General features: G+C 34.3%; 1 protein-coding gene across 5 annotated transcripts in view; it reads right to left on the bottom strand.

Annotated features, from left to right (window-relative positions):
- Scn2a (sodium voltage-gated channel alpha subunit 2) overlaps positions 1–16,981 on the bottom strand; it is a 144,012-nt gene extending 127,031 nt beyond the window's left edge. For all 5 annotated transcript variants that reach the window (XM_087199763.1, XM_087199749.1, XM_087199746.1 and 2 more), the window contains exon 1: positions 16,744–16,981. The gene's annotated coding sequence lies outside the window, so the exon portion shown is untranslated. The remainder of the gene's footprint in view (positions 1–16,743) is intronic.
- Positions 16,982–20,079: the final 3,098 nt, after the last annotated feature.

Raw genomic sequence — 20,079 nt, 5'->3', positions numbered from 1 at the left:
AACTTTCTACAGATAAAGTAGTATAGGCATTAAATGTTTAACAAAGACAGATATTTAAGCAGAAATTTAGAACATGACATGCATGCCAGGTTATGTGGGTGCAGAATTTGGTAGGGAAGTATACATAGTGATTGAAGTCTGTAGTTTCAGTTTTCTCAGGAATTTAGGAAACAAAGTTGTCAAATAAGAAGGAAGATGAAGTAGAAAATATGGGTTATTTGAGAAGAAGAAGAGAGGATGTGATATCTAAGTCCTCGGAACTGGGAGCATGAATAGTCTCAGGACCTGCATTGTAATTGCAAGCCATCATGAAGTACCTGCCTGTGTTTATGTTCAGCTTCATAGGTAGAAAAAGGGAGGATTTGGATGTAACCAGGATGGGGATGTTTCTAGGAAATGACAAAAGGAAAGCCATGAAATGGGGATGTTTGTTCAGTTTGTATGTAAATATATGAAACGATGATTATGACTGATCATGGAATATAATGTATTTGCTGAAATGAAAGTGTGATAAGATGAATAAGTTGGAGGCCTGGCTGGGTTCAATGACTATCTGAATGAGGTGCTTGATGACATGAACTGTAAAGACAAGCCATGCAGAATATATGGAGTAGAGATTATGGAAAGACCACAATTATCTGGCTATGATGAAATCTAATCTAAAATCATCTAAGTGAATGTCCAAGGAAGGGTAAAGAGCACATTATAAGGAAGGAATGTAAGAAAGTTAGAGATACTAGTCTGTAGCTAGGCCATTTATATGCATAATGAAATTAACAAGATTTGCAGCAGGGTTCATGGTGGAGAGAATGCCAGTGTTCTTGGAGCTGATTTCCTATCTCAAAAAGATTGCACATTTAAAAAAATTTCTTAGAAGATGCATTTCCCTATATGGAAATAATTTGAATCCATATTTTCTCCAGTTTTTGCTTTTATATTTGTATAGATATATAATGTTAAAAAGGAGAAAAGCCAAAAATAAACCACACATAAATAAAATCCTAAAAAACAATCTCACTTAGAATAAAAATTATAAAGTATATCCAACCCACATTGTTTACAATATAAAATACTTTGATAAAAATGATAACATTTATACATCAAGGGAAAACTGTCTTCTCTTTAGATGCTGAATAGTGGAGAACATCTTATCTACATTTTTAATCTAAAAAAGAAATGTGATTACTACTAAAATGTACATGAACAAGAAGAAATGAAGCTAAAAATAAAAATTATATCATAAAACCTTACTACAAAAGTCAAGAGCCCAAAAGTAACCATGGTTAAATATGCCTTTTATAATAATCTAAAAACTCTCTAAATACTCATCTAAAGTGTTCTTAAATATATACATGTACAGTATACATATTAATCAAATATGTGTATATGAAATTCTATGTAAATAGTTTTCTTTTTCTCTTGTTTTACCAAAGATGGGATGACACTATAAATAGTGCTATGAAACTTGCTTTTTCCACTGCACAATATTTCTCGATCATCTTCCAACATCAGTATAGAAAAGTATAAACTTATTTTTAGCAGCTATATAATATTTCTTATACAGACGCATCATAATTGAATAAAACTATCCCTATCCATGAGCATTTAGGCCATTCTTAGGTTTTTGCTCCTCATAGTCAATGCTGTAATGATTGCTTGTTATTAAAATGTATATGTTATATCTTGAGACCAATTCCTAGAATTAGAAATATCAGAATAAGAGAAAAACATCATTTAAATATTGATAGATATTATCAGGTTGTTTTCAAAAGTGTTTATTTTCTACATTTTTATTTAAAATTGAGTATTAATAAACTTAATAATCTTTTACTAATGTAATATGTTAAAAATGACTTCTTATCAATAATAAGATAAAGAATAGTAATGTAAGCAGTTCATATTAGGTATTAAGATATAAAGCTTTATATCTAAACAAAACTAAGTAAAATAGACATTAATATCAAATAAAATGCCCATTAAAAGTCATAAGATTAGATATTAAAAACTAACATATAACAATGTCTTCTTTAAAAAAGATAGATGTCCCACACCCTACCGAGGTCCTGAGTCGCGCAGAATACGCCGAGTCAGCCCGCTGCAGACAGGCAGGTCTGTGCACGCCCTACCGAGGTCCCGAGTGGCACAGAACACGCCGAATCACCCCACTGCAGACAGGCACCAACCTGGTTCCACAGTACAAAGGCGCAGAGGACACCAGACCACCAGACCACGGTACTGAGTCCCGCTGCTCCCGGCCCAGAGGTAGGGGCTTCTGAGCTGCCATCCCACTGCTCCTGGTCCAGAGGAAGGGGCTTCCCGGCCAGCATCCCTCCCGCTGCTCCCAGTCCACAAGAAAGGGCTTTTGAGTCACGATCCCTACCACTGTTCCCGGCCGCTGTCCCACTTCTCCCAGCTCAGAAAAGGTAATCCGTGCAGGCGCTAACAGAACAACGCCCCAGTCAAAATGAGAAAACCAGTAAATAAGTCTCAAAACCAGACTTCCAGATCACCTACAGCAACCCCAAAGGGAAATGAGATGGAATACTCTGATACTCAACCACCTGGACCCAATGAACTGGCAACAAAAGGGAATCTGGAAAAAATGAAATCAGAAATAATTTCTCAGATAACAGGAGAAATTGGGCCCCTAGTGCAAGAAATGATTAATAAATCTAGAGAGGAGCTCAGGAACATGATGGAATCCCAACATAAGAAAAAAATGGGATCCATAAAACAGATGCAAATAGATTTCCAGGAGATGAAAAATTCCATTGAAAGTCTACACAGCAGAATGAGCCAGTGTGAGGACAGAATTTCAGATATAGAAGATAAGATTGCAGTTAGTGACCAGAAAAAGAAAAATTGCTTCAAAATTATAAGGGAACATGAGAAATCAATCCAGCAGCTGCTCGATGATGCAAAGAAGAATAACATAAGACTGATTGGGCTCAATGAACAAACAGGAGAGAGTGCAGATGACATAAAAAATCTCTTCTCAGAAATAATGACAGAAAACTTCCCAAGCAGGGGAAAAGAGCTTGACATACAGATAAGTGAGGCATATAGGACTCCAAATAACCTTGATCAAAAAAATCTACACATAGGCATAGAATTGTTAAGATTCCAGAAACAAAACAGAAGAACAAAGTTCTCCAAGCAGTGAGAGAAAAGAAACAAATCACATACAAAGGAAAGCCCATCAGAATCACAGCAGACTTCTCAACACAAACCATCAAGGCAAGAAGAGCTTGGAAAGACATATTCCAAGCCCTAAAAGAAAACAGCCTCCAAACCAGATTGATGTACCCTGCAAAACTATCTTTCAAAATGGATGGAGAAATAAGATACTTTTATGACAAAGAGCACCTTAGGAACTTTGTGAATACCAAACCAGCACTCCAAAGAATTTTACAAAATATCCTAGGAACAGACATTGAGGATCACAACCCCAGGAAGCAAAGCAGAATGAACCTGTCTGGCATGACAAGAAATTAAATGTAAAGGGGGAGAACCCAACAAAAAGAAAAAGTCAAGGCAATGACAAGTCAATATGTTTCAGTTATAACCATCAACATTAATGGTCTCAATTCACCAATCAAAAGAAATAGACTGGCAGAATGGGTCAAGAAGCAAAATTCAACAATATGCTGCATACAAGGAACACACTTAATTCAAAAGGAAACTCATAGACTCAAAGTTAAAGGGTAGAAAACAATACTCCACACGACAGGAACCCAAAAAAAAGCAGGAGTACGTATCCTCTTGGCAGATCGAGTAGATTTCAAACCAACACTACTAATGGACATGAAAAGTCATATATGCACTAATACAATTGCAGTGGGGGCCCTCAACACCCCATTGTCACAAATAGATAGATCAACTAGACAAAAAATAAGTAATGAAATACTAGAACTCAAACTCTTGAACAAATGAACTTAACAGATGTTTACAGAGTCTTCCACCCCACAAAATCAGAATACACATTCTTCTCAGCTGCACATGGGTCATTCTCCAAAATAGACCACATACCCACCCATAGAACATGTTTAAGTAAGTGCAAAGGAATTGGAGTTATCCCCTGTATGTTATCAGACCAGAGTGCAATGAAATTGGAGATCCATAGCAAAAGAAACTCAAAAAATTTCATAAACATGTGGAAATTGAACAACACACTTTGGAATAACCAATGGGTCACAGAGGAAATTAAAGAAGAAATCAGACAGTTCCTTTAATTAAATGACAATGACAATACACCATATCGGAATCTATGGGACACAATGAAAGCAGTCTTACGAGGAAAATTCATAGCAGTGAATATGCATATTAGGAAAACAGAATGAGCCCAATTAAACAACTTGATACTGAACCTCAAGCTTCTAAAAAAAGAAGAGCAGGACAACCCCAAAGCTCATACAAGGGAGGAAATGATAAAGATCAGAGGAGAAATCAATGCAATGGAGACTAAGAGAATGATACAAAAAATCAATGAAGCCAAGAGTTGGTTCTTCGAAAGAATCAACAAAATTGACAAACCTTTAGCCAACCTTGTCAGAAAAAGGAAAGAAAAGGCCCAAATCCATGCAATTAGGAATGAAAAGAGTGAAATTACAACAGGCCCAGCAGAAATCCAGAGGATCATCAATACCTGCTTCAAGAACCTATACGCCAATAAGATGGAAAACACAGAAAAAATGGACAGATACCTAGATACATATGACTTACCAAAGTTGAATGAAGAAGACCTAAAAATTCTGAACAACCCAATATCAACCAATGAAACTGAAAATGTAATTAAAAACTTATCAACAAAGAAAAGCCCGGGCCCTGATGGCTTCACTGCTGAATTCTACAAGACATTTAGAGAGGAACTGCTGCCACTACTGTTTCAACTCTTCAATGAAATTGAAAGGGAAGCAATACTCCCAAATTCATTCCTGGAAGCAAGCATCACCTTGATCCTCAAAGCAGAGAAAGACTCAACTGAAAAAGAGAACTATAGGCCAATCTCACTAATGAACATAGATGCAAAAATCCTTAATAAGATACTGGCAAACAGAATGCAGAAGATCATCAAGAAGATCATACACCCTGATCAAGTGGGATTCATCCCAGGGATGCAGGGATGGTTCAATATACGAAAATCAATTAATGTAATACACTATATCTATAGAGCCAAGGACAAAAACCATATGATTATCTCCATAGATGCAAAAAAAGCTTTTGACAAAATCCAACATGCATTTATGATAAAAACCCTACAAAAAATTGGAATAGATGGTCTCTACCTCAAACTGATAGAAGCTATCTATGAAAAACCAACAGCCAATATCATACTAAATGGTCACAAACTGAAATCCTTCACACTCAAATCAGGAACAAGACAAGGATGTTCACTATCACCACTCTTGTTCAATATAGTTCTGGAAACATTAGCCACAGCAATTAGACAAGAGAAAGAAATAAAAGGAATAAAGATAGGTAATGAAAAAGTCAAATTGTCATTATTTGCAGATGACATGATACTCTATATAGAAGACCCCAAGAACTCCACCAAAACTCTTCTAGACTTAATAACCAAATTCAGTCAAGTAGCTGGTTACAAGGTCAACACACAAAAATCAATAGCTTTCCTGTACACCAATGACAGACTCACTGAGAGAGAAATACGGCAAATAATTCCTTTCACAATAGCATCCAAAAAACTGAAATACCTAGGAATCAACCTAAGGAAGGAAATCAAAGACCTCTTCTCTGAAAACTATGGCACTCTGAAAAGAGAGATTGAAGATGATATCAGAAAATGGACAGACATGCCCTGCTCCTGGGTAGGAAGGATTAATATAATGAAAATGGCCATACTTCCAAAACTGCTATATAGATTTAATGCAATTCCAATTGAGATCCCAGCAGCATATTTCATAAACCTTGAGAAAACAATCCAAAAATTCATTTGGAACAAGAAGAGACCCAGAATAGCAAAACCAATTCTAGGTAACAGAGACATGGCAGGGGGTATCACAATCCCCAACCTGCAACTCTACTACAAAGCTACTGTGATAAAAACAGCATGGTACTGGCAAAGAAACAGACCTGAGGACCAGTGGAACAGATTAGAAGATGCAGAAACAATGCCAGACACACTCAGCCATCTCATCTTTGATAAAGGAGCTGAACACCCTCACTGAAGGAAAGATAGCCTCTTTAATAAATGGTGCTGGAAAAATTGGGCTTCAACTTGTCAAAGATTAAAACTAGACCTGTATCTCTCACCATGCACTAAACTAAAATCAAAATGGATTAAAGATCTAAATATTAAAATAGAAACTCTGAACCAGTTGGAACAGAGGTTAAGTAGAACCCTTGAAGACACCGGTGTAGGAAAAAATTTTATGAACAAAACCTCAGTTGCCCAAGGACTAGCACAAACAATCAACAAGTGGGATCTCTTTTTATTAAAAGGTTTCTGCACAGCAAGAGAAACCACCAGCAGTGTGAAGAGACAACCCACAATGTGGGAAAAAAATCTTCATCTGCTCTTCCTCAGACAAAGTTCTACTATCTTGAATCTATAAAGAACTTAAATAGATCAGACCTCCCAAATTTAAAGACCCAATCCAAAAATGGGCATCTAAAATGAATGGACATTTCTCACATAAAGAAGTAGAAATAGCAAATAAATACATGAAAAAATGTTCAACATCACTGGTCATTCGAGAGATGCAAATGAAAACAATGCTGAGATTCCACTTCACTCCAGAAAGAATGGCTGCTATCATGAAATCAACCAATAACAAATGCTGGCGGGGCTGTGGGGAAAGAGGAACCCTGCTCCACTGCTGGTGGGAGTGTAGACTGGTGCAAGCACTGTGGAAATCAGTATGGAGATACCTCAAAGAACTAGGACTGGAAGTCCCATCTGACCCAGCTATTCCCCTGCTGGGGATCTTCCCCAAAGAATTAAAAGAATCATATCACAGTGATATATGTGTGCCCATGTTCATAGCCGCACAGTTTGTAATAGCTAAAACTTGGAAACAGCCCAAATGCCCATTACCTGGAAACTGGATAAAGAAAATGTGGTTTTTTAAATAAAATGGAGTACTATTCAGCCATAAAAAATGAGAAATTAGAGACATTTATAGCTAAGTGGATGCACACTGAGGCGATACTCTTAAGTGAAATAAATAGGGCACACATGTGTAAGTACCAAATAGTTTCTCTGGTGTGAGAAACTGAAAGTGTAAATAAGGACTAAATGTATAATAGGTAATGTGAAATAGGAAGAAAAGGGGCAAAGGGGAAGGAAGTGGGAGGGCTAGGGGAAAGGATAGAAGGGAATGGGATTAATATGAGAAAATGGAAAAATAGGAACAAAATCTTTGTAAATAGGGAGGAATGCAGGGGTTGAAGGGAGGGCTGGGCAAGGGTGAAACATAAGAACCAAGAGAGACTATGTAAAGGTGCAAATTTCCAGGGATGAATGTCATTATATTGTATACCTAAAATGTACCAATTATTTGAATGAATAATTGATAATGTAAAATAGGAAGAAAAGGTCCAAAGGGGTTGGGGTAGTGGGAGGGCCAGGGGAAAGGAAAGAAGGGAAAGGAAAAATGCTGAGAAATGGAAAAAATGGAAATAAAGTCTTTGTAAATAGGGAAGGGTGGAGGGCATGAAGGGAGGGCTAGGAATGGGGAAAAAATAAGAACCAAGATGCATTATGTAAAGGTACAATTCCCAATGAGAAATGTAATTGTGTTGTATACCTACAATGTACCAATAAAAGAATTTAATTTAAAAAATAGATGTTATATTACCTCCTCTATTTTTCTAGGAACCCATAACTAATTACTAATTTACAAATTTGGTTTCTTACCATACAGTGATTACTACCATAGAAACCAGATAAATTACAACACTTTTAAAATGCTGAATATTTATATACTTTTGAGAAAGTAGTCTAAGTATTCAATTTTGGTAGCAATTATCAAGTTATATATAAGTATGTATAAATGACAATATATAATTTTATGTTTAAAATATATAAAACATTTCTGTATATGTAAATATTAAAAGATATTACAAATAGAAATACCATTGTAACCAAAATGAGAAAGGCTTTTAAAATTTAAATTACTTCTGGAGGTTTACTTTTATGATGTTTAAAGTATGAAAACCCTCATAAATAGCAATAAACACCATTACAATAAGAAAAAACTAGGCAGAAGTTATGGTCAGACAATTCATGAAGATCCAAATGCCATAAAACCATAGACAAAATTTTTGATCCTCAATTAAACAAAGGGATTAAATTTGACTATCAAATTTGAAAAAAATTAATGCTTAAACTCAAAATAGGCATACTGAAAAAGAAGTTGGCATTCATATACAATACTGAAACGTGGATATTTTTAATTCAGCATATTTGAAAATGTGCATATCTTTTAATCAAGCAATTGAAGATCTACAAAATGTCCTAAGAACACCGTAAGATGTTTACAAAAATGTATCTTACCATTTCTGATATATTTGTGATAAGAGAAATACAGGTATGGAAAATAATCCATACGTTTAACAGGACTTTGACTAAATAAATTTTGTATTGTTCATATAATAAAATAATATTCAACCATAAAATTGATTATATAGAAGAACATTTAATGACCAGAAAGGCAAGAAAGTAGATTTGAAAAAGAAAGCAATGTGGACAACATGAACACTTATATAGAACTAACCAACTAGCTAACAAATATGATTGAAAATGTCTTAATAAAATCATATGTCCTTTAGTTTCCTTTTATGTGATTTCTAAAAGGACTTGAATTAACATACATATTATCTTCATGGTAAGGAAAAATCAAAGTGATTTAAATTTAATGGAAGAAATAGACATTGAAGTCCCTGAAACTACGCTCCCTGTGTTGTATGAGGGTTCTCAACTTTGATTGCTCCAGGGTCAATAATTCTTTATATTTTTCACAAACCTTAAAACTGGTCATGTGGATCTTTTTCTACATATGCTATACCTCCTTCTATTCCTCATAAACCTGCATCAGGTTTCTGGTACATCACTTAAGTTTTTAGTTGTCTCCTTATTGGTCGCTATGGAGGCTATCTTTATTTATTCTGAGCTTAACTATTTTATGTACGTATTTTAAATACTGGTAAAATTCTATTCTTATTTAGCTCACCAAGTGGTTATATTTGAATATTCTGGTAAGCTTTGCATAAATTATTATGTTTATTTTAGTAGTCTCTTTTCATCTTAATGGTGCTGGGAATGTAGAAAGTTCTTAGCCTGAGGTTTAAGACTATGGCCAGAAATCTCCACAGATCTCTTCGTTAAAGCTTGCAAATAAGCTATACCACGTGCAGAAAGGTTTCCCATAATCTGTTTGGTTGTTATCTATGTTAGTCAAACAGCATAGAATTTACTAATAGTTGTTGCTGCACAGAACTAACCTCCCTGGGAAGTATCAAGACTCATAGTTACATCATTCCAGGTGATATAATTAAGGAGTCAACAAGAGTCATTTGAGATGTCAGTTAGTGGCTCAATGTCAGTAGTTGAAGCAGCTTGTCTAATGGTTTTTAATTGATGGGACATTTTACATTTTAACTTTCTGATACCTAGGCAAGAAAATCACGAAGCATATACTTAGATAGACTGATTAAACATGAACCCAGCAGAATTCTCCTCTGACTATCCTTTCCTTCAACACTTAGAATAGGGCAACTGTACTTCCTCATTTTTCAGAGACAGTCTTAATTTATACCTATTGTTCTGGAAAAATTACCAACAAACCATATGCTGATTTAAATCTATAAAATAAGGCTTGTTGGCTTCTAGGACTGTTGATTCAGGAAATAGAAGATGTAGGATTGACACTTGTTTGGCACATTTTAACTGCCTGAAAATTGCTGGACTTTCTCAATTGCTCCATCCAGGAGAGAAATGGAAAAAGAGAAAAATAGCCTAGCTAGTTAGGTAATGATGGGCTGATAAAAATAACATCATTACCAGCTGGTCATGGTGGCCTACACCTGTAATCCCAGCACTCAGGAGGCTGAGGCAGGTAGATTCCTGTGAGTTTGAGGCCAGCCTATGCTACATAGTGACATCAAGGCCAGCTTGAACTACATAGCAAGACCCTATCTCAAAAAAAAAAAATTAAAAGAAGGAAGGAAGGAAGAAAGAAAGGAAGGACAGAGGAAAAAAAGAGAAAGAAAGAAAGAAAGAAAGAAAGAAAGAAAGAAAGAAAGAAAGAAAGAAAGAAAGAAAGAAAGAAAAAAAGAAATCATTACCACAATCTCCTGACAGGCTTGTTTCATGCCTTAGATATTTCATTTTTTGAGATCAGTTGGAGAAGGGAAATAATGTCAGTAATCTCTTATCAAATCTCTTCCTAAATTCCTTTTTCCCCTGTAATTTTCCAACTAATCCATTATCTTTCATATGTGCTTGATAAGCATTATATTATTCCATCATCACTCTCCCATACACATCATCCAACACAAGATGCAACAGGGCATAATTATATAATCACATGGTTGCATATTTATTCATTAATTCTAAGACACATTCACATTGAAAGCATATTATAATCTCAACAGATTCTAGATACCAACAAAAGATCTAATAATTCAAAACTATAATAATAATTGAAATAATTCCAAGCACTTCTTGAGGGTGATTGCTTCTTAAGGTCATTTTATTCCAGTATAAGATTATTTTTTTAGCAATTGTACACATAAAATTAACTAAAATTGTTTTTTAACCTTTAAAGATTTTAACATAGTCTGATGGATAAAATATATTTAAGCACCCTTGATTGTATTTCTTTAAAAATCTTCACAAAGTACCAAAAATACTTTACATGATAGAAAATTTTCTGTACTATTAATGTAGTTGGTAATTACATCAAAATAAATGTCTTGATTTAAAAGTTTAAAAGAATATTAGTGGGAAAATTATGTTTTTGATTTGAAAACTCCACCCTTCCATTCTGTTCCACCTGTCTCCAAGTACTGTGAATCTAAATTTAATAAGGGGAGATGACATTAATATGTGAATATTATAGAGATAAGCAGTCTTTATCTTTAAATTTTAATAAGATTAATTTCATGTCCTTTATGCAAATCATATTTTCTTACAGAGAAATAATATTCCAATAGGAAATACACTATTTTTAATGGAATTCATTATTACCATCAATGTATATAAAAGTTTGATATCCTTAAAACCAACATAACGCAATATTGCTTTTTAATTATTAAAGATCTTATTGGTCTCCATTGCTAGTATGATCTTTAAAATCCTAAGAAAGATATTATGCTAACATAAGCAAACAATTTTTTTCATAAACATTACTTTTTATATTCAAACAAAATTAGAGAAGATAATGTAAACTTGTGTCCTATAGAAAACAGACATGTGAAACAGCAGTTAGCAAAAATTTCATAGTATTTTAAAATTCAAAATATATATTCAAATCTCTTGAGCTTTTTAACCAAATTGATTCTACATTGAAATAAATTTATCTGTAACTGTCATCAGTATTTACAACACAGAGAATAAAATGCATTAATAATTTGTAGGGAAAAAAGTGATAATCTCAGGGAAAGGAGATTTTTTTCTCCTATTGACAGCATCTGAAAGTTGGTTGGGAATTGATATTAAAAGTATTTATGATCTTTGGTACAAAAGATTTTCAATAGAAACCAGAAGAGCCTGATGTTACCTTTTAGTATGTAGCTTGATGTTATCTTTTAGTATGTTTGCTTAGAGCAAAAAGCTGAAAACCATTATTCTAAGATTTGCTTTGTGTGTTTTCTATGGTCTCTGTTTAAATTATATCATTATCAAATATCTCTAAGCTGAGAAGCAATGACTTAGGTTTGCCACACGGTTAGCATTCACTACAGTACCTCTAGTGCTAAGCGTTGTTCATGAGCCTCCTGTGGGTGTGTAACAAATATTAATGGAATTAAATTTGAGTTAGTGTTTGTATTTTAAATCATCTGATGTCCCATCCAACCCCCCCAAAATGTCCATTTTGGTGTTCAAAAAAGATGAAGACATCAAAATTCTGAAATTTATTGGGTCATGAATTCTACAGCTGGCAATAATAATCCAAATGTCTTAAGAGAATAAAACTCAACACATATGCAATCTGAATTTTGCCCTACGTATATATTCTTATTTTTAAAACTTGGAGCTGAATGAGATAGTTGTGAGGATATCCAGGTGACCTCCAGTAGAAGAAGTCAGGAAGACAGAAAGGGACACTGAAGAGCTGGTGGACATCTTCCCTGCAGTTTTGCCCAGCATAGTTCCCGAGGGAAGCAACTCATCAGGGTCTGCACTGTCACCTACATGCCTTCTTCCATCCCACTCACTGTGACCTGCCAGGCTCACCATACAGCCAGATACAGTCAGCTCTGAAATGAAGGCTATCATATTTCTATCCAGCCAAGTCTAAATTAAACTATCTGAACTGAGAAAGCAGCTATTTCAAAAGGCTGCAGTGTGAAGGATGGAGTTCTTCATCAGTGCCTGAGTCATTTTCAAGGTTTCATGCTGCCATTTCATGAAATGTGAATGAAAAGATTACCCAAAGGGGGAGTGGAGGGAGAGAGGGGGGTCTTTCTGATAGGTAGCTTCATAATGGAAGTTAGTTCCCTCAGTGAAAGAAAGTTTGTGATTATATTGAAGTTCTTTTCTCTGTATAAATATTGGTGAATGTACTAATGAAACCAAAAAGAATTAAGAAGAAAGGACCTTGAATAATTAACTCAGATGCTAGCAATAATCAACCTAATTATATACAATAGATATGTAGTGGTCTAAGCTAATACAAGTTTTCAGTAGAACTAGTTTTTAAAACAGGTCATTCTCAATAAATTAGACAACTGAAGTGTGCAAAATAAGCTTAATATGAAACAGTGGTATTAGTCTCCACTTCAGGATTAATGTGGCTAAACTGTACTCTGCAGGAAAGTGTTTTGCTACAGAGGATTAATGATTTTGTCCAAAAAATCCATATGCTACAAAGATCCTTTACTGAGAAGACAACTGATTTAAAGAGATATTTTATCTTACAAGCAAAGATTTAACTTTCAAGAACAAGACACTCACAAAGTGAGCTACACTAGTTGTTTTCTATACAATCACACATCCCTTTTTCTGTCTCAACTTTAAAAAAACCACAAAAAACAGTTGAACCATTCTTTTCCTGTCTCTTCTAAGACTTTGTTTTTTGTTTCTTCTTTTCTCAATCTCTCTCTACTGAGTACATATTCTTTCTCTACAAAAAGGTTTAAGTTTCTCTAAATCTAAATAAAACCAACTTTTTCTCAACAGTGCCTTCTTCCAGAAGCTATAAAATATTCTCTCTTTTACCTTTCACTGGTAAAGTTCCTAAAATTTAAACATATTTCTCAGCTCTGAAGCCTCCTCATTTTAATCTAACCCTCAATGAGATAAATTATCTCTGAGAAATTACTGCTTTCTCTGAAAATCCACCCATGATTAATCAGAACTTAGTCCATCAGTTCTGGCCTATCCTCTTACTAGTCAACTCCTCTATGGGTTTTATACCAATGCTGATCTTTATTTTGACATTCAGTTTACCTTTTTCGCTTCCTATAATATTGTTATTCCCCCAACATTTCCCATTACATTTCTACAATTAACTAATATTTTTCTAGAATCCTAATATTATCCCACCAGTTATCTTGACTCCATTCATGTACATTTACGAGTGACCTAATTCTGGCTTATAACTTCATGTAAACTCATGTATTTAACCTTATCTTCTAATCTGATACCTGGACATAAAATTTTCAGTTTCTTACAGGAAACCTCTGCATAAAAGTGTCAGTACGTCAAATGCCTATAATTGAAAGGCAAATTCACTGTCTTCTTTTTCTGCCCCAGGGGAATAATAACAATAAAGTAGAACAACAAAAAACACACAAAAACTTCAACAAGTTTGGATTATTTATTTTTGTCTATCATTTTCCTAGACAGGGCCAAATAGCTATCTATTTATATCCATTTGTTTGCCTTACATCTGTGCCTAAAATGGAGCAATTTTGTATTTTTTTTCACTTACATCAAGCTTAATCCTAGAGATCTAACTGTCATGTCTTCCTCAAATCTAGTTCTCTCATTTTTCAGACCCTCATGAACAGATATTGTGATGACTTTTATTTTGAGTCTTAGGATGTAACACCATGCCTGGCATAATACTCTGATCTCGTTTCTTTTCTCCCATTTGTTCATTCTTCATTTTGGTGTTTATAATATTTTGAGCTATGATAGTGTTATGAGTAGGGTCAAAAATATTCCTTACAAGGCTTATGTGTTCAAAGGTGGGGCCTTTGGAAGGTGATTGTATCATGGGTGCATTAACCTTATCAATGGTTTAATCTATTGATGAGTTCATTAGCTAAATGGACTGTTAAGTTTTCAGACCTAATTGGAGGAAGTAGATCATGAGGCATATGCCTTTAAAGAATATATCTCTTCTCTGTCTCTTCCCTTCTCTCTCTCCTTCCTGGCTGCTATGAAGTGAGCAGCTTAATTCCACCATACTCTTCTGCCATGATGTTTCTGCCTTGGAGTCAGCTAACTACTCCAAAATTGTGAGTTAAAATAAATCTTTTTAAATTTAAATTACCTATGTAAGGGATTTTGTCCCAACAACAGAAAAGCTGACTGATACAGGCAGTACATGTGCATGTGTATTTCCATGTTAACTTCTTCAAGGTAAACTCCATGACTATTTCTCAATCTTTACCATGGATTATTCTTGATATATATGTGGTACCCCATGTATATTAGATACAGAAGTACCGCATTTGTAATCTGACTTTTAAGATATTGAAGAAGTGGAGTATCTGTGCCTGTTAAGTAAAAAAAAAAAGAAAAGAGGGAGAAAGGCCAAGACAGGAGATGACATTCTTGTGTCAACAGATTAACCTATATGTATAGTCTATTCTGTTAGGTTGGAGAAAGAACTGTGAGCTAGTCTGTGGCCATGCATGAACATGGAATAGAACAGTACACCTAATGTCACAGTGAAAAAAAAACACTAAGAAGCCCAGAGCCTACATAATTGTTAATATAGTATTTCTGGATGCTTTGGTAGGAACTCTGAGAAAATTTACCATTACATATAATATGCCACTGAACAACCTGTACATTAAAAGAAACTCTATTTTATAGAATTTACCCAGAGAATCATACACACACACACACACACACACACACACACACAAATATCAGCACACCTGGTATATGCTGTCTGGAATAATTCACAGTAAAAGTAAATTTTGTTACTTTTATGTAAGATACTAGAATCTGCCAATCAGTGTTCTAGCCTTACATGATTTTAAATAGTATGTGATTCTAATGTGAAAATCTACATAATGTGAAATTCAGTTCCGCCACAGTTGCTTTTCTTAAATGATAAGATGGATAAATACTAAAAAAAAACCCTTTGATTTCAAAAATCCCCATTTATACAGAACTGTGTGGAAGTAAAAACTCTTTATTTTTACATATTAAAGTAACAGATTTTTTTCTTGGTGGTCCACTCTTTCCATAAAATCATTCCCCATAGCTTTCACAACCTCTGACACAGCACAACAACCTCTTTATAAGAAAAAAATGACTGAGATAGAAACATCCTTATGTACCTCGGCATCTGTCACTTCCACCATCAGCCCCCCCCACACACACACACACCTCCTTCCATAAGAGAAGGGAGGGAAGCATTTCTTAAAGATCTTACAAAAATATTTTAAAACACATTTAAAATTGATTTAAATGACAATCAGTGGCTTTTTAAATGTGGAATTTTACACAGTATTTCTTCTGATGATTCTGATAATTAAAAAGAGGATTGAAGGGAAATCATGAGGAACAGCAGAGAGAAGCAAGACTGTTACAGGCAATTTCTACCTCCTGAGTCATTCCACTCTAGCACAGCCAATGTCACATGACATAAAATAATTTAAAATGTGAACACCTTTGACAATATCAACGATTCTAAATGGCCACAGCCTTATCATCACAAACTCACTAAAATGGAAAGAAATTCATTTTCACAGCAATTAATTTGTTTCCCATCTACTCTTCATCTTCATACTGGGGGAGGGGGAGTTTTTGTGCTGTCATTCCAAATCTATTAAACACATTACATAAATCTTTGTTCACGTGGGAGAAGTGACATATTATTTCTAAAAGGTAAAAAAGCAAAGGCATGAACAATTCATCCCATTGTAGCCACAGGAATTGTTCCGAAGACCATTAGGCCCAGGCCACTGGTTTGCTTCTCAGGCTGCTCTGAGGCTTGGCCCTGAGCTTTGGCAGAGCCACTGCCATGTTAATCTGCTTCATTACATCCCCACTATTTGATCGGTGCATTAAGGAACAATATTTCCCTTGTGAGAGGAAGACCCATCTCTCACTTCGAAAGCTGTACCTTTAAGAGGTAAACAAATATAGCCACAGATGAACTAGTAAAGCCTGAAAAGCCAAAGAAATATTAAAATACAGTATGTCATAGTCAGAGCTCATTTTAGCCAGATTTTTACATGCAGAATAGCTAAAATTCAAGCTTTTGAATCTTTTAGAACCAATACAAAATTTCAAAGCAAATCCTCTTTTAAATGCCATTATCAACATAGACAATAATTTATTAAAAGATCAAAAATAGAATCATATTGTCTTACCTGAAATAATGGGAACTGTAAATCGTAAAACAGAATCCATGTATGTGCTGAATTTAATAATCTCCTATGCAGTTCTTCAGAAATATTTCTAGAACAGAAAGTAAAATCTCACATGTGCTCTATACTCACTAAAGAATTAAAAACAAGAAAGGGCAATGACAGCATCCTCTCTGCTTCTGCCCTAGCTTTCAGTTCTGACACTCACTCGATTGTATCCACTGTCTGCTGGAAAACAGCATGCTAAATGAAAAAATAAATAAATAAATAAATAAATATAACGCAGCATCTTGCACCACAGCGCCATCTCCTGGTCATAAATGAAACCATTTTAATTCAAGTTTCTTTGACAATGCAGTATTCAGCACGTATTTTTAGATGGTGTGTAGCCCATAATTTCATTGTATTTGAAATCAATTACCCTAATTAATTTAAATTAAACACTTAAAAATGCTTATACTACGAATTTGTAAAAACTTTAATTCAACTTTTCGCAGTTAAATTCATTTGCTTTATATTTCACCTAAATGGATGCATTCGTAGCCTTACTAAAAATTCAAGGCTTACCTTAAGACTCATTTAACTTTATGTATTACCTGAAAAAGTAATACTTATCTCCTGGAAAAGTAATGTATGATGCCAAACACTGTTACTGCGCAGCTCCTTGTGGGGAAGCATATGTTTTGTGGCTAGAGTAGTTCTACATTGTGCTGATATTGTTCAGGCAAAATTCTGAGGGCTTAAAATTAATGCAGGACAAGGAAATGACTCAAATATAAGCTTTAATCAATCCAAGCTCTATCATCCATTTCAAATTGTACACATATTCGATTATATGCTATATAAAATTTGATAATTGTGGGATACTATAGTGTGAAATCAGGCTTTATTAGGAGGAAAATTAATTTTTATTTTCTAAATAATCCCAGTTGTAAAAATAAATTATTACTGAAAATATAGTGTTCAGTATATAATCGTTTAATTAATCTTGTATGGTCATTTGTAAATCCCTGGTTCTTTTTTTTTTTTTTTTTTTGAAATATGTTCTGTGCTGTTATGTAAAATTATGTATAAGTTTAAGAAAATTAAAAACAATAGTAAAAGTACTTTAAAATAGATAATGTTGCTAATTTTCTTTTTAAGTAAGTTTTTTTATATTGAGATAATTGTAGATTCACATGCAATTGCAAGAAATAGTACAGATTCAGTTTAAACTTTACCCAGTTTCTCTTGAAAATAACATTTTAAAAAATGATAATACAGTATAAAACCACAAAATTTTGAAATAAAAATATTTTTCCTCTCACTTTGCGAGCAATATAATTTACATTTGGAGGCAAGAATATAGCTAAAAGTTTCCCTGCTGAAAGGTTTTGATACTACAACGTAGCGCTGTCCGTGGTGCTGAAAACTTTTCTAATCTCATAGGGGGTTCTAGGTTTTAAACTGGTCTGAATTTTTCTTCTCTTTTCTTCTTCTTCTTCTTCTTCTTCTCCTCCTCCTCCTCCTCCTTCTCTTCTTCCTCCTCCTCTTCTTCCTCCTCCTCCTCTTCTTCCTTCCTTCTTTTCTTTTTCTGAGACAGGGTCTTGCTATGTAGTTAGGCTGGTCTTGAACTCATGGCAATCCTCCTGCCTCAGCCTCCCCAGTGCTGGGATTATAGGCATGCAAAACCATTCCCAGCTGAAGTTGTCTTTGTAAGAAAAGATGTTTAAGAAAAGGAAATGATGTAAGTTTTATTTTTAAAAGTTCTACACCAGCCAGAATTGGTGATAATGTCTAATGTAAAATTAGTTATATCATATTTTATTCACAAAATATGCATATATGTCAAGCAGATTCATAATGCTAATGAATCTATTTAATAAAAATATGATTGCAAGTAACACTTTATTTGAACGGTTTGTATTTTATTTTTTACTTGCTGAAATTTTATTACATAGATTGTGCTCCCATTGAATAGATGAGGAAATAAAAACCCACTCTTGAGAAAGTTATCCAGAGCTAATTGATAAACAAGTTAATTTGGCTCCTTACACTATAATTTAATTTTTTTAGAGCTGAGCCTAACATACGCCTCTGAACTATACCCCCAGCTCTTACCTTACTTTCAGCTCCACAATATTAAGATATATTTGTGTTGTTTTTAGAATATATTATTAACATTGTTCAAATAATTAAATTTACTAAGTCAAAGGGTTTTACTGCATATACTAAAATATTTCATCTCATAAGTTTTCTGTAGCAACATAAGACACTGCTATAAATTCTCAGGGCACACTAGTTATGATACTACAATATTCAAACTTTCAAATCACTGCCAATAATTAAGAATCTTGAGCTGCTGGGATTAAAGACAGGTGCCACAGAGAATAGCATTAAATCCTCATTTTATCTTTAAAATCATGGGAATTTTATAATAACATATATACTATTCAAACATTTTTCTTAGCATGGTAATTATTTTCCCCATAATTTTGACAGTAAATTTTACCCAATAGAAATATGTACCTAATGTATCCCATAACTTGTGTATCTTTAGCCATGCTGTCACATGCTCTTAGAGACACGATATCCCAATTTGAAGACCAGAAGGTTATGTAGCACTAAACAGAGTACTTCTTCTAAACTATAAGTCATACCACATGCCTCATTCCTCTAAACTTTCTAGTGGCTATCTGTGTCCTCGGAACAAAATCAAAGTGTACCCTCATGCTTACAACCATCTGCACAATCTGAGCCTATTTACCTCTCTGATTTAAACTTCCTTCACTCACTTTACTCTAACTATTCTTTTTTCTTTATACTTACTCCAACATAACAGGATTATGCCCTCCTCAAACATTGTCCACCTTCTGATCTTTGCCTGGGATGCTCTTGCCTGGGCTCCTTACAGCTCATAGCCCTAGTTCTAGTCGGGGCTTAGAGCTCCCTGAGCTCCCTGGGGTTGACTCTGAGTCCCACCCAACACCACATTCTACCTTCCCCACTGCCCCCCTCACCGTAATACTTTGCTGAATTTCTCTACATTTTGTTTATTGTTTGCATTTTCTAAAGAAAATTGGAATTTCATGAAGGAAGAATTATTTTCCTGTTTTGGTCACTTCTATAAGCATGATTAATAAAGCCATAACCTGAAACACAAAATCTGAATGAATGAATGTCCTAGGCATGGGAGATGCATATCATTTATATTATTTCATTATAGGTTGGGAATGCTATTTATTTGTGGATGTGAATCCTATCTTCTTATTAATATGTATGTCACACAGTATAAAATAAATGAAGTACTTTCACCAGACAACTGTTTCTTTAAAACTTATAAACAAACAGCTGAACATA

The sequence above is a fragment of the Heterocephalus glaber genome, unplaced genomic scaffold, assembly GCF_053883595.1.
Source record: "Heterocephalus glaber isolate CG9 unplaced genomic scaffold, H.glaber_assembly_v1.0 deba00000347, whole genome shotgun sequence".
Taxonomy (NCBI): Eukaryota; Metazoa; Chordata; class Mammalia; order Rodentia; family Bathyergidae; genus Heterocephalus; species Heterocephalus glaber.
Note: the sequence above shows the minus strand (reverse complement) of the source record. Positions and strands in the feature narration are given on the sequence as shown.